Raw genomic sequence first — 16,388 nt, 5'->3', positions numbered from 1 at the left:
CGGTCAATCATTTGGGCTCTGGACAGCCGCACAACCTCTCCTCATCAGAATGATGAGAAGGACAAATCCCCCCCAGCAAAGAAAAGACAATGAGCCTGTAGCCTCTGCCACAGAACTAATGGATACGGATATAACCAAATTATCAGAAATGGAATTCAGAGTAACAATGATCAAGATGATGTATAGACTTGAAAAATGTATTAACGAAATGTTAATGAGAATATAGAATCTCTAAGGGCGGAAATGAGAGCAAATCTGGCAGAAATTATAAATTCTATGAGCCAAATGCAGTTAAAACTAGAGGCTCTGACGGCCAGGGTGAATGAGGCAGAAGACATACCAGGAATTGGAGGATGGGTTAGTAGAAGAGAAAGCTAAAATAGAATCTGGACTCAAAAAAATCCACAATCAAGAATGTAGGTTACGGGAGATTACTGACTCGATGAAACGATCCAATGTCAAAATCATCGGCAACCCCAAGGGGGTGGAGAAAAACAGAGGTCTAGAAGAGATATTTGAACAAATTGTAGCTGAAAATTTCCCTAATCTAGCAAGGTAAACAAACATTCGTGTCCAAGAGGCAAAGAGAACCCCTCCCAAGCTCAACCACGACAAACCTATGCCACGTCACGTCATAATGCAATTCGCAAATATTAGATCCAAGGATACAGTACTGAAAGCGGCCAGAGCAAAGAAATTTCTCACGTACCAAGGCAAAGGTATCAGAATTACGTCAAACCTGTCTACACAGACCTGGAATGATAGAAAGGGTTGGGGGGTGGCATTTTTAAAGCTCTTTCAGAGAAAAACCGGCAGCCAAGGATCCTTTATCCAGCAAGGCTGTCATTCAGAATTGATGGAGGAATGAAGACCTTCCAGAATCGCCACTCATTGCCCGATTTCATAACCACGAAACCAGCCCTACAGGAGATATTAAGGCGGGTTCTATAAAAGTAAAAAATCCCCAAGAGTGATACAGAACAGAAAGTCACAACCGATAGAAACAAAGACTTTACTGGCAGCATGGCATCACTAAAATCATATCTCTCAATATTCAGTCTCAATTTAAATGGACTAAATGCTTCCATAAATGACACAGGGTTGCAGATTGGATAAAAAGACATGACCCACCCATTTGCTGTCTACAAGAGACTCATTTTGAACCTAAAGATACATTGAGACTGAAAGTAAAGGGATGGAATGCCATCTTTCACGCCAATGGACCTCAAAAGAAAGCTGGGGTAGCAATTCTCATATCAGACAGATTGGATTTTAAACTAAAGACTATAGTTAGAGACACAGAAGGGCACTATATTATTCTTAAAGGATGTATCCAACAAGTGGATATGACAATTATAAATATATATGCCCCCAACAGGGGAGCAGCAAGATACACAAGCAAGATATTCTTTAACCAGAATAAAGAGACATATAGATAAAAATATGTTAATAGTAGGGGACCTCAACACTCTACTATCAGCAATAGACAGATCACCTGAGCAAGAAATCAACAAAGAAACAAGAGATATTGATTTTTTAAACAGGCCAATTAATTATGAAGAGATTGAGTCAGTGATAAACAACCTTCCAAAAAACAAAACTCCAGGTCTGGATGGTTTTCCTGGGGAATTCTACCAAACATACAAAAAGAAATAATACCTCTTCTCCTAAAGCTATTTCAAAAAATAGAAACAGAAGAAAAGCTACCAAACTCATTCTATGAGGCCATTATTACCTTGATCCCCAAACCAGGCAGAGACCCCATCAAAAAGGAGAATTACAGACTGATTTCCCTAATGAATATGGACACCAAAATCCTCAACAAGATCCTGGCTAATAGAATCCAACAGTACATTAAAAGGATTATCCATCATGACCAAGTGGGATTCATCCCACGTTGAAAGCGTGGTTCAACATTTGCAAATCAATCAGTGTCATGGATTTTATCCGGAAGGAAAAATTCAAAAATCATGTGATTCTCTCAATAGATGCAGAAAAAGCATTTGACAAAATACAGCATCCTTTCCTGATTAAAACCCTTCAGATTTAGGGATAGAGGGTACATTCCTCAATCTCATAAAAACCATCTATGAAAAGCCTACAGCAAATATCATTCTCAATGGGGAAAAGCTGAGAGCCTTTCCCTTAAGATCAGGAACACAACAAGGATGCCCACTCTCGCCACTATTGTTCAACATAGTACTAGAAGTCCTTCCAATAGCAATCAGACAACAAAAAGGGATAAAAGGTATCCAAATCAGCAAAGAAGAAGTCAAAATGTTTCTCTTCACAGATGACATGATACTCTATAAGGAAAACCGAAAAGAATCCACTCCCAAACTATTAGAAGTTACAGAGCAATTCAGTAATGTGGCGGGATACAAAATCAATGCTCAGAAATCAGTTGCATTTCTATACACGAATAATGAGACTGAAGAAAGAGAAATTAGGGAATCCATAACATTTACAATAGCACCAAAAACCGTATGTTACCTTGGAATTAACTTAAACAGAGATGTAAAGGATCTATATTCTAGAAACTATAAATCACTCTTGAAAGACATTGAGGAAGACACAAAAAGATGGAAAAATATTCCATGCTCATGGATCGGAAGAATTAACATAGTTAAAATGTCCATGCTCCCCAGAGCAATCTACACTTTCAATGCTATCCTGATCTAAATAACGATGACATTTTTCAAAGAACTGGAACAAATAGTCCTTAAATTTGTATGGAACCAGAAAAGGCCCCGAATCGCCAAGGAACTGTTGAAAAGGAAAAACAAAGCTGGGGGCATCACAATGCCGGATTTCGAGCTGTACTACAAAGCTGTGATCACAAAGACAGCATGGTACTGGCACAAAAACAGACACATAGACCAATGGAACAGAATAGAGAACCCAGAAATGGACCCTCGGCTCTTTGGGCAACTATCTTTGATAAAGCAGGAAAAAACATCCAGTGGAAAAAAGACAGTCTCTTCAATAAATGGTGCTGGTAAAATTGGACAGCTACATGCAAAAGAATGAAATTTGACCACTCTCTCACACCATACACAAAGATAAACTCCAAATGGATGAAAGACCCCAATGTGAAACAGGAATCCATCAAAATTCTAGAGAAGAACATAGGCAGCAACCTCTTTGACATCGGCCAAAGCAACCTTTTTCATGACACATCTCCAAAGGCAAGAGAAACAAATGATAAAATGAACTTGTGGGACTTCATCAAGATTAAAAGTTTCTGCACAGCCAAGGAAACAGTCAGAAAAACTAAGAGGCAGCCCACGGAATGGGAGAATATATTTGCAAATGATACTACAGATAAAAGACTGGTATCCAAGATCTACAAAGAACTTCTCAAACTCAATACACGAGAAACAAATAAACAAATCAAAAAATGGGCAGAAGATATGAACAGACACTTTTCCAATGATGACATACAAATGGCTAACAGACACATGAAAAATGTACAAAATCATTAGCCATCAGGGAAATTCAAATCAAAACCACACTAAGATACCACTTACGCCAGTTAGAATGGCAAAAATTGACAAGGCAAGAAACAACAATTGCTGGAGAGGATGTGGAGAAAGGGGATCCCTCCTACATTGTTGGTGGGAATGCAAGTTGGTACAGCCACTCTGGAAAGCAGTGTGGAGGTCCCTTAAAAAGTTAAATATTGAGCTATACTATGATCCAGCCATTGCACTCTGGGTATTTACCCCAAAGATACAGACGTAGTGAAGAGAAGGGCCATATGCACCCCAATGTTCATAGCAGCATTGTCCACAATAGCTAAGTCATGGAAGGAACATAGATGTCCTTCAACAGATGACTGGATTAAGAAGTTATGGTCCATATATACAATGGAATATTACTCAGCTATCAGAAAGAACGAGTTCTCAACATTTGCTGCAACATGGACGGCACTGGAGGAGATAATGCTAAGTGAAATAATTCAAGCAGAGAAAGACAATTATATGGTTTCTCTCATCTATAGAACATAAGAACTAGTAAGATCGGTAGGGGAAGAAAGGGATAAAGAAAGGGGGGTAATCAGAAGGGGGAATGAAGCATGAGTGACTATGGACTCTGAGAAACAAACTGAGGGCTTCAGAGGGGAGGGGAGTGGGGGAATGGGATAGACTGGTGATAAGTAGTGAGGAGGGCACGTATTGCATGGTGCACTGGGTGTTATATGCAACTAATGAATCATCGAACTTTACATAAAAAACCAGGGATGTACTGTATGGTGACTAATATAATATAATAAAAACCTTAAAAAAATTAAAAGGCAACTTACTGAATGGCAGATCACATTTGCAAGTGATATGTTCAATAAGGGGTTAATATCCAAAATATATAAAGAACTTACATGGTTCAACACCAAAAAGGCAAATAATCTGATTTAAAAAATGGTTGAGAAACTGAATAGTTATTTTTCCAAAGAAGCTATAAAGATCGGGTGCCTGAGTGGCTCAGTCAGTTAAGCATCTGACTTTGGCTCAGGTCATGATCCCAGGGTCCTGGGATTGAGCCTTGCATTGGGATCTCTGCTGAGCAGGAAGCCTGCTTCTCCCTCTCCTTCTGCCTGCCACTCCCCTGCTTGTGCTGTTCATTCTCCCTCTCTGTCAAATAAATAAATTGAATCTTTAAAAAAAAAAGGCTATAAAGATTGCCAATAGACACATGATAAAACGTTCAACATACTAATCATCAGGGAAATGAAAGTTAAAACCACAATGAGATATCACTTTACACATGTCAGATGGCTAAAATAAAAAACACAAGTAATCACAAGTGTTGACAAGGAAGTGGAAAAAAGGAACACTGATGCAGTCTTGGTGGAAATGCAAACCGGTAGTGCTACTGTAGAAAATAGTATGGAGATTCCTCAAAAAATTGAAAATAGAATTACCATATTCCAGTAATTACCATATACCAGGATTCCAGTAATTTAACTGCTGGGTATTTACCCAAAATCAACAAAAACAGGGACATGTGGGTGGCTCAGTTGGTTAAGCATCTGACTTCAGCTTGGGCCCTGATCTCAGGGTCCTGGAATCAAGCCCCACATCAGGTTCCACACTCAGTGAGGAGTCTGCTTGTGCCTCTCCCTTTGCCACTCCCCCTGCTCATGCTCCCTCTCTCTCTCAAATAAAATCTTATTTAAAAAATCAACAAAACACTAATTTGAAAAGATATGCATCCCTACTTTTATTGCAACATTATTTACAATAGCCAAGATATGGAAGCAACCTAAGTGTCCTTCAATAGAAAAACTGATAAGGAAGATGTGGTATGTATACACACACACACACACACACACACACACACACACACACACAGAGGAATATTACAAGGCCAACAAAAAAAAGGATGAGATTGTATCATTTGAGTCAATATGGATGGCCCTGAAGGGTATTATGCTAAATGAAATAAGACAGAATGAGAAAGACAAATACCATGATTCTACTCATGGGAGGAATCTAAAAAGACAAAAAAAAAAAAAAAGCAGAATCACCCTATAAAATACAAACAACAATCTAATTGCGGGAGGGGAGATGGTGGGTATTGCGCAAAATGGGTGACGGGAAGAGGGAGATACAGGCTTCTAGTTATGGAATGAATAAGCCAGGGAAAGAAAGGCCACAGCATAAGGAATGTAGTGAATGATATTGTAATAGTGATGTAACAGGACAGATCATAACTACACTTGTGGTGAACATAGCGTACAGTATAAACATATCAAATCACTAAATTGTACACCCAGTGCTAATGTAACACTGTGTGCCAATTACACTAAAATATATATATATATGCAACCTAAGTGTCCATGGAAAGATGAATGGATAAAAAAGGTTATATACACATAACACACACACACACACACACACACACACACACACACACACCACAATGGAATATTATTCAACCATAAAAAAGAATGAAATCTTGCCATCTGCAACAACATGAATGGAACTAGAAAGCATAATACTAAGTAAAATAAGTCAATCAGAGAAAGACAAAACCATATGATTTCCCTTATATGTGGAATTTAAGAAAAAATACAAAGAAAATAAGAGAGAAACAAAAAATCAGATTTTTTTTATCAGAAGAGATTACTTTAATATTTCAGTATTCACAATCTGTATAGCACAGAAGACTGGAGATTTTTTTTATTATGCTCAGTTAGCCAATATATGGTACATCATAAGTTTTTGATGTAGTATTCAACAATTCATTAGTTACTTAAAACACCCAGTGCTCACCAAAACAGGTGCCCTTCTTAATACCCATCACCCAGTTACCCCATCCCCCCACGCTGCTCCGTTCTGTAACCCTCAGTTTGTTTCCTGGAGTCCAGAGTTTCTCATGGTTTTTCTCTCTCTCTGATTTCTTCTCATTCAGTTTTCCCTCCCTTCCCCTGTGGCCTTATGAGTGAAACCATATAGTAACTGTCTGTCTCTGCTTGACTTATTTCACTTAGCATAATCCCCTCCAGTTCCATCCATGTTGATGCAAATGATGGGTATTCATCCTTTCTGATGGCTGAGTAATATTCCATTGTATATATGGACTACATCTTTTTTTATCCATTCATCTGTTGAAGGGCATCTCAGCTCCTTCCACAGTTTGGCTATTGTGGACATTGCTGCCATGAACGTTGGGGTCCAGGTGCCCCTTCTTTTCACTACATCTGTATCTTTTGGGTAAATACCTAGTAGCACAATTGCTGGGTTGTAGGGTAGCTCTATTCTTAACATCTTGAGGAACCTCCATGCTGTTTTCCAGAGTGGCTGTACCAGCTTGCATTCCCACCGACAGTGTAAGAGGGTTCCCTTTCTCCACATCCTCGCCAACATTTGTTGCTTCCTGTCTTGTTAATTTTTGCCATTCTAACTGGTGTAAGGTGGTATCTCATTGTGGTTTTGATTTTTTTTCCCTGATGGCTAGTGATGTTCAGCATTTTTTCATGTGTCTATTAGCCATTTGTATGTCTTTTTTGGAGAAGTGTCTTTTCATGTCTTCTGCCCATTTTTTGACTGGGTTATTAATTTTGAGTGTTGAGTTTGAGAAGTTCTTTATAGATCTTGGATATCAACCCTTTATCTGTAATGTCATTTGCAAATATCTTCTCCCATATCCCTGATGAACGTGGATGCCAAAGTACTCAATAAGACCCTAGCTAATAGGATCCAATAGTACATTAAAAGGATTATTCACCACGACCAAGTGGGTTTTATGCCTGGGATGCAAGGGTGGTTCAATATTTGCAAATCAATCAACATGGTAGAGCACATCAATAAAAGAAAAGGCAAGAACCATATGATCCTCTCCATTGATGCAGAAAAAGCATTTGACAAAATACAACATCCATTCCTGATTAAAACTCTTCAGAGTATAGGGATAGAGAGAACATTCCTCAATATCATAAAAACCATCTATGAAAAGCCCAGAGCAAATATCATTATCAATGGGGAAAAACTAAGAGCTTTTCCTTTAAGATCAGGAACATGACTGGGATGCCCACTCTCACCACTATTGTTCAACATAGTACCAGAAGTCCTAGCAACAGCAATCAGACAACAAAAAGAAATAAAAGGCATTCAAATTGGCAAAGAAGAAGTCAAACTCCCTCCCTTCACAGATTACATGATACTTTATGTGGAAAACCCAAAATATTCCATCCCTAAGTTATTAGAACTCAGACAGCAATTCAGAAATGTGGCAGGATACAAAATCAATGTACAGAAATCAGTTGCATTTCTATACACTAACAATGTAACTGAAGAAAGAGAAATTAAGGAGTTAATCCCATTTATAATAACACCAAAAACCATAAGACACCTAGGAATAAACCTAACCAAAGAGGTAAAGGATCTATACTCTAGAAACTACAGAACACTTATGGAAGAAATTGAGGAAGGCACAAAGAGATGGAAAAACAGTCCATGCTCATGGATTGGAAGAATAAACATTTTAAAAATGTCTATGCTGTCCAGAGCAATCTACACTTCCAATGCAACCCCTATCAAAATACCATCGACATTTTTCATAGAGCTGGAACAAACAATCCTAAAATTTTATGGAACCATAAAAGACCCCAAATCACCAGAGGAATGTTGAAAAAGAAAATCAAAGCTAGGGGCATCACAATGTCTGACTTTAAGCTATATTGGCACAAAAACAGACACACAGATCAATGGAACAAAATACAGAGCCCAGAAAGGGACCCTCAACTCTATGGTCAACTAATCTTTGGCAATCAGGAAGGAATATCCAATGAGAAAAAGACAGTCTCTTCAATAAATGGTGCTAGGAAAATTAGACAGCCACATGCAGAAGAATGAAACTGGACCATCTCTTACACCATCCTCAAAGAAAAACTCTAAATGGATGAAAGAACTAAATGTGAGATAAGAATCCATCAAAATCCTAGAGGAGAACATAGGCAGTAACCTCTTCGACATTGGCCACAGCAACTTCTTTCAAGACACATCTCTAAAGGCAAGGGGGAAAAAGGCAAAAATGAACTCTTGGGACTTCATCAAGATAAAAAGCTTTTGCACAGCGAATTAAACAGTCAACAAAACTAAGAGGCAACCCATGCAATAGGAGAAGATATTTCCAAATGACATTACAGATAAAGGGCTGGTATCCAAGATCTATAAAGAACTTATTGAACTCAAAACCTAAAAAACAAATAATCCAGTCAAGAAATTGGCAGAAGACATGAATAGACACTTCTCCAAAGAAGACATACAAATGGCTAACAGACACATGAAAAAATTTTCAACATCACTAGCCATCTGGGAAGTACAAATCAAAATCACAATGAGATACCACCTTACACCAGTTAGAATGGCTAAAATTAACAAGACATGACACAACAAATGTTGTTATACGCAACTAATGAATCGTTGAACACTACATCAAAAACTAATGATGTACTATATGTTGGTTAATCGAACACAATAAAAAAACTTTTAAATTATAGAATGTCCCTATTTGTCGCCAATTTAAAAAAAGAAAGAAAAAATAGAATAGAGTAACTTTTATGACAACAAAGGAATGAAATAGTGAAGAAGGGAGTGATTTTTTGTAATTATTCCCACTTGGGGAAGATTTTAAAGGGTCCTCTGGGACACTCTTGTGGAAGTATTCAATAAATTGTACAATGAAGATATGAAACATTGCAGCAAAATTAACAGAGCATGAATCAGAGTGGAGTCGATACAAGGAAAGTTTGGAAAGAGATGAAGTCATCTAAGAGACTCTTATAGAACGTCTAAATTTTGAAAAAGCTCTCCATAATGGAGAATAAGGATTCTAGTGGAAGAAGGAAAAAACTTGCATGATCTTGACTGTAACATATGCAGCAACATGGACGGGACTGGAGGAGATAATGCTAAGTGAAATAAGTCAAGCAGAGAAAGACAATTATCATATGGTTTCACTCATTTATGGAACATAAGAAGTAGGAAGATCGGTAGGAAAAGAAAGGGATGAAGAAGGGGGGGTAAACAGAAGGGGGAAGTAACCATGTGAGACTATGGACTCTGAGAAACAAACTGAGGGCTTCAGAGGGGAGGGGGTAGGGGACTGGGATAGGCCGGTGATGGGAATTAAGGAGGGCACATACTGCATGGTGCACTGGCTATTATACTCAAGTAATGAATCATGGAAATTTATATCAAAAACTATGGATGTACTGTATGGTGACTAACATAACATAATAAAAAATTATTATAAAAATAGTCAACCTTATAACAAACATAACAAAATATAACTAGTGCAAAATAGGTTTTGTTTAACAGACTCTGTGTGTTATGTTTATATATGCTACAGTAATACAATTTGTAAAAATGAGCTATGTGACACAATAAGCTTTTGGGAAGGATATTGCAGATACTACTGGTGTTCAATGTGCATAGAAAGACAGGAATGTTAAATTAAATAGATTAAGAATTAAATTTTTTAAAATAAAAGTGTCTCATAATATATAAAGTCTCCAGAAAAAAGAAATTCATGGAAACAAATGAAAATGAAAACACAACTGTCCAAAATCTTTGGGATGCATCAAAGGTGGTCGTAAGAGGCTATAAAGGTCCATATGTAGTAATACACGCCTTTCTCAAGAACCAAGAAAGTTCTCAAATACACAACCTAACCCTACACCTAAAGAAGCTGGAGAAAGAATAGCAAATAAAGCCTAAACCCAGTAGGGGAAGAGAAATAGTAAAGATTAGAGCATAACTAAATGAAATAGAAACCAAAAGAACAGTAGAACAGATCAATGAAACTAGGAGCTGGTTCGTGAAAGAATTAATAAGATTGATAAACCACTGGCCAGACATAGCAAAAAGAACCGAGAAAGGACCCAAATAAATAAAATCATGAATGAAAGAGGAGCGATCACAACCAGCACTAAAGAAATACAAACGATTATAAGAACATATTATGAGCAAGTAAATACCAACAAATTAGGCAATCTGGAAGAAATGGATGCATTTCTAGAGATGTATAAACTACCAAAACTGAACCAGGAAGAAATAGAAAACCTGAACAGACACATAACCAGCAAGGAAATTAAAGCAGTAATCAAAAATTTCCCAACAAACAAGAGCCTGGGGCCAGATGGTTTCCCAAGGGAATTCTACCAAACATTTAAAGAAAAATTAATACCAATTCTCCTGAAACTGTTTGAAAAAATCAAAATGGAAGGAAAACTCCCAAACTCTTTCTATGAAGCCAGAATTACCTTGATCCCAAAACCAGACAAAGACCCCACCAAAAGTAGAATTACAGACCAATATCCATGATAAACATGGGTGCAAAAATTCTCACCAAAATATTAGCCAATAGGATCCAACAGTACATTAAAAGGATTTTTTAATAATATTTTTATTATATTATGTTAATCACCATACAGTACATCCCTGGTTTCTGATGTATAGTTCCATGATTCATTAGTTGAGTATAACACTCAGTGCACCATGCAATACATGCCCTCCTTATTATCCATGACCAGCCTATCCTATTCCCCCACCCCCCTCCCCTCTGAAGCCCTTACTTTGTTTCCGAGAGTCCATAGACTCTCATGGTTCATTCCCCCTTCTGATTAACCCCCCTTTGTTTATACCTCTCTTCTCCTAGTGATCTTCCTACTTATGTTCCATAGATGAGAGAAACCATATGATAATTGTCTTTCTCTGCTTGAATTATTTCACTTAGCATTATCTCCTCCAGTGCCATCCATGTTGCAGCAAATGTTGAAAACTCGTTCTTTCTGATAGCTGAGTAATATTCCATTGTATATATGGACCACAACTTCTTAATCCAGTCATCTGTTGAAGGACATCTATGTTCCTTCCACGATTTAGCTATTGTGGACAATGCTGCTATGAACATTGGGGTGCATATGGCCCTTCTCTTCACTACGTCTGTATCTTTGGGGTAAATACCCAGTAGTGCAATTGCTGGATCATAGGGTAGCTCAATTTTTACATTTTAAAGGGACCCCCACAGTTTTCCAGAGTGGCTGTACCAACTTGCATTCCCACCAACAATGTAGGAGGATCCCCTTTCTCCACATCCTCTCCAACAATTGTTGTCTCTTGCCTTGTCAATTTTTCCCATTCTAACTGGGGAAAGGTGGTATCTCAGTGTGCTTTTGATTTCAATTTCCCTGATGGCTAATGATTTTGAACATTTTTTCATGTGTCTGTTAGTCATTTGTATGACTTCCTTGGAAAGTTTCTGTTCATATCTTCTGCCCATTTTATGAGTTGTTCATTTGTTTCCCATGTATTGAGTTTGAGACGTTCTTTGTAGATCTTGGATACCAGTCTTTTATCTGCAGTGCCATTTGCAAATATCTTCTCCCATCCCGTGGGCTGCCTCTTCGTTTTTGTGACTGTTGCCTTGGCTATGCAGAAGCTTTTTATCTTGATAAAGTCCCACAAGTTCATTTTATCTTTTGTTTCTCTTGCCTTTGGAGATGTGTCATGAAAAAGGTTGCTGTGGCCGATGTCGTAGAGGTTGCTGCCTATGTTCTTCTCTAGGATTTTGATGGATTCCTGTCTCACATCAAGGTCTTTCACCCATCTGGAGTTTACCTTTGTGTATGGTGTGAGAGAGTGGTCAAATTTCATTCTTTTGCATGTAGCTGACCAATTTTCCCAGCACCAGTTATTGAAGAGACTGTATTTTTTCCATGGGATGTTTTTTCCTGCTTTGTCAAAGATTAGTTGCCCAAAGAGCCGAGGGTCCATTTCTGGGCTCTCTATTCTGTTCCATTATTTTCTGTGTCTGTTTTTGTGCCAGTACCATGCTGTCTTTGTGATCACAGCTTTGTAATACAGCTCGAAATCTGGCATTGTGATGCCCCCAGCTTTGTTTTTCCTTTTCAAAAGTTCCTTGGTGAATCGGGGCCTTTTCTGGTTCCACAAAATTTTTAAGGGCTGTTTGTTCTAGTACTTTGAAAAATGTTACTGGTATTTTGATTGGGATAGCATTAAAAGTGTAGATTGCTCTGGGTAGCATTGACATTTTAACTATGCTAATTCTTCTGATTTATGAGCATGGAATATTTTTCCATCTTTTTGTGTCTTCCTCAATATCTTTCAAGAGTGATTTATAGTTTCTAGAATATAGATCCTTTACATCTCCAGTTAATTCCAAGATAACGTATGATTTTTGGTGCTATTGTAAATGGGATGGATTCCCTAATTTTTCTTGCTTCAGTCTCATTATTCGTGTATAGATATGCAACTGATTTCCAAGCATTGATTTTGTATCCCACCACGTTACTGAATTGCTCTATAAGTTCTAGCAGTTTGGGAGTGGAGTCTTTTGGGTTTTCCATATAGAGTATCATGTCATCTGTGAAGAGAGACAGTTTGACTTCTTTTTTGCCAATTTGGATACCTTTTATCTCTCTTTGTTCCCTGATTGCTGTTGCAAGGACTTCTAGTACTATGTTGAATAATAATGGCGAGAGTGGGCATCCTCATCGTGTTCCTGATCTTAAGGGAAAGGCTTTCAGCTTTTCCCCGTTGAGGATATTATTTGCTGTAGGCTTTTCATAGATGGTTTTTATCAGATTGAGGAATGTACCCTCTATCCCTACACTCTGAAGGTTTTAATCAGGAAAGGATGCTGTATTTTGTCAAATGCTTTTTCTGCATCTATTGAGAGGATCATATGGTCCTTGACTCTTTTATGCTGATATGATCTATCACACTGATCGATTTGCGAATGTTGAACCACCCTTGCATCCCAGGGATGAATCCCACTTGATCGTGATGGATAATCATTTAATGTACAGTTGGATCCTATTAGCTAGGATCTTGTTGAGAATTTTGACATCCATATTCATCAGGGACATCGGTCTGTAATTCTCCTTTTTGATGGGGTCTTTGCCTGGTTTGGGGATCAAGGTAATATTGGCCTCATAGAATGAGTTTCATAGTTTTCCTCTCTTTCTATTTTTTGAAACAGCTTTAGGGGAATAGGTATTATTTCTTCTTTGAATATTTCGTAGAATTCCCTGGGGAATCCATCAGGCCCTGGAGTTTTGTTTTTCGGGAAGGTTTTTAATCACTGCTTCAATCTCTTCATAATTAATTAGTCTGTTTAAAAAAATCATTTTGCTTCCCGTTTCAGGTTTGTAGTTTATAGGTTTCCAGGAAGGCATCCATCTCTTCCAGGTTGCTTAATTTATTGGCATAAAGCTGTTGATAAAAGTTTCTAATGATCCTTCCTATTTCATTGGTGTTTGTTGTGACCTCTCCCTTTTCATTCATAATTTTATTAATTTGGGTCATTTCTCTCTTCTTTTGGATAAGTTTTGCCAGTGGCTTATCTATTTTATATATTCTTTCAAAGAACCAGCTTCTAGTTCTGTTGATCTGCTCTACTGTGCTCCTGGTTTCTAATTCATTGATCTCTGCTCTAATCTTGATCAACTGCCTTCTCGTGCATGGATTAGGTCTGTTCTTCTGTTGCTGTTCCAGCTTCTTGAGGTGAGAATATAAAAACTGCATTTTAGATTTTTCTATTCTTTTGAGTGAGGCTAGATGGCTATGTATTTTCCCCTTAGGACTGCCTTTGCAGTGTCCCATAGGTTTTGGACCATTGTGTTTTCATTCTCATTGGTCTCCATAAAATGTTTAAATTGATTTTTGATTTCCTGGTTTATCCAATCGTTCTTGAGCAGGATGGTTCTTAGTTTCCAAGTGTTTGAGTGTCATCCAATTTTTTCCTTGTGATTGAGTTCCAATTTCAAAGCATTGTGGTCTGATAATATGCAGGGAATAATGTCAGTCTTTTGGTATTAGTTGAGACCTGTTTTGTGACCCAGAACATGGTCTATTCTTGAGAATGTTCCATATGCATTCGAACAGAATGAGTATTCTTAGATTCTGGGTGTAGTGTTCTATATATATCTATGAGGTCCATCTGTTCTAGAATGGCATTCAAGGCTCTTGTTTCTTTGTTGATTTTCTGCTTGGGTGATCTATCTATTGGATAGTGTTGAGGTCCCCTACTATTAATGTATTTTATCTATATGTCTCTTTATTCTGGTTAAGAGTTGGCTTGTGTATCTTGCTGCTCCTCTGTTGGGGGCATAGATATTTATAATTGTCATATCCACCTGTTGGTACATCCTTTAAGAATAATATAGTGCCCTTCTGTATCTCTCACTACAGTCTTTAGTTTCAAATCCAATCTGTCTGATATGAGAATTGCTACCACAGCTTTCTTTTGAGGTCCATTGGGATGAAAGATGGTTTTCCATCCCGAGCATGGCGGCTCCCTCCCCTCTCTGTTTATCTTCCAGTATCTGTGCGCGGATTCACGGCTCCCAGCTTCATACCTCAATACTCAGCACTGGAGATGCTCATTTGTAGAGATCCAGGTGTATCTTCCTACATCTCAGGCTGATTCCCTGGGTGTTCAGGATGGTCTGGTACCTATCCAGCTCGATTCAGGGTACCAGCTGAAAAAGGGGACCCCTACTTCTCCACCATCTTAACTCCTCCCCCTACATTAAAAGGATTATTCACCACGACCAAGCAGAATTTATTCCTGGACTGTAAGGTTGGTTCAACATTCAGAAATCAATCAATGTGATACGCTACATAAATAAAAGAAAGGAGAAGAAACATATGGTCCTCTCAATAGATGCGAAAAAAAAAAAGCATTTGGAAAAGTACAGCATACTTTCTTTATTAAAACTCTTCACAGTGTAGGGGAGGGAACAAACTTCAATATCATAAAAGCCATCTATGAAAAACCCACAGAGAATACCATTCTCAGTGGGAAAAAACTGAGAGCTTTCCCATCAGGAACATGGAAGGATGTCCACTATCACCACTGCTGTTCATCATAGTACAAGAAGTCCTAGGCTCAGCAATCAGACAACAAAAAGATATAAAAGACACATGAATCGGCCAAGAAGAAGTCAAACTCTCACTCTTTGCAGATGACATGATACTCTGTGTGGAAAACCCAAAGACTCCATCCCAAATCTGCTAGAACTCATACAAGAATTCAGTAAACTGGCAGGATGCAAAATCAATGCACAGAAATCAGTTGCATTTCTATACATCAACAATGAGCTAGAAGAAAGAGAAATTAAGGAGTCAATCCCATTTACAACTGCACCCAAAACCATAAGATACTCAGGAATAAAGCAAACCAAGGGGAAAGGGATCTATACTCAGTAATTATAGAATACACATGAAAGAAATTGAGGAAGACAAAAGGAAATGGAAAAACGTTTCATGCTCATGGATTGGAAGAACAAATATTGTTAAAATGTCTATGCTACTTAGAGCAATCTATACATTCAAGCAATCCCTATCAAAATACCATCAACTTTTTTCACACAACTGGACAAATAATCCTAAAATTTGTATGGAACCAGAAAAGCAACTGAGGGTTGCTGGAGGGGAGAGGGTGGAGGGATGGGGTAACTGCATGATGGTCATTGGGAGGGTATGTGCTGTAATGAGCACTAGGTATTATATAAGACTGATGAATCACAGACCTGTACCCTTGAAATAAATAATACATTATATCTTAATTAATTGAATTTAAATTAAAAAATAAGAAGAAAAAAATTATTCTTTTAAATTGTATTGGAAGATATAATTAATGCATTTCAGCAAAAGCTGTGCTAAAGGTGAAATTAATAGCCAAAATGCTTAAAAATAAGAATGAGATCACATCAATAACCTAACTTTACAACCTAAGGAACTAGAAAAAGAATACCTTAAAACCCAAAGCTGGCAGAAGAAAGATAATATAAAGATTAGAGTAGAGAAAAATGAAATAGAGACTAGAAAAACAATAGAAAAAATTAATAAAACCTA

This window comes from Ursus americanus, chromosome 23 (genome assembly GCF_024610735.1).
Source record: "Ursus americanus isolate L20-20 chromosome 23, mUrsAme1.1.p, whole genome shotgun sequence".
Classification (NCBI taxonomy): Eukaryota; Metazoa; Chordata; class Mammalia; order Carnivora; family Ursidae; genus Ursus; species Ursus americanus.
Note: the sequence above shows the minus strand (reverse complement) of the source record.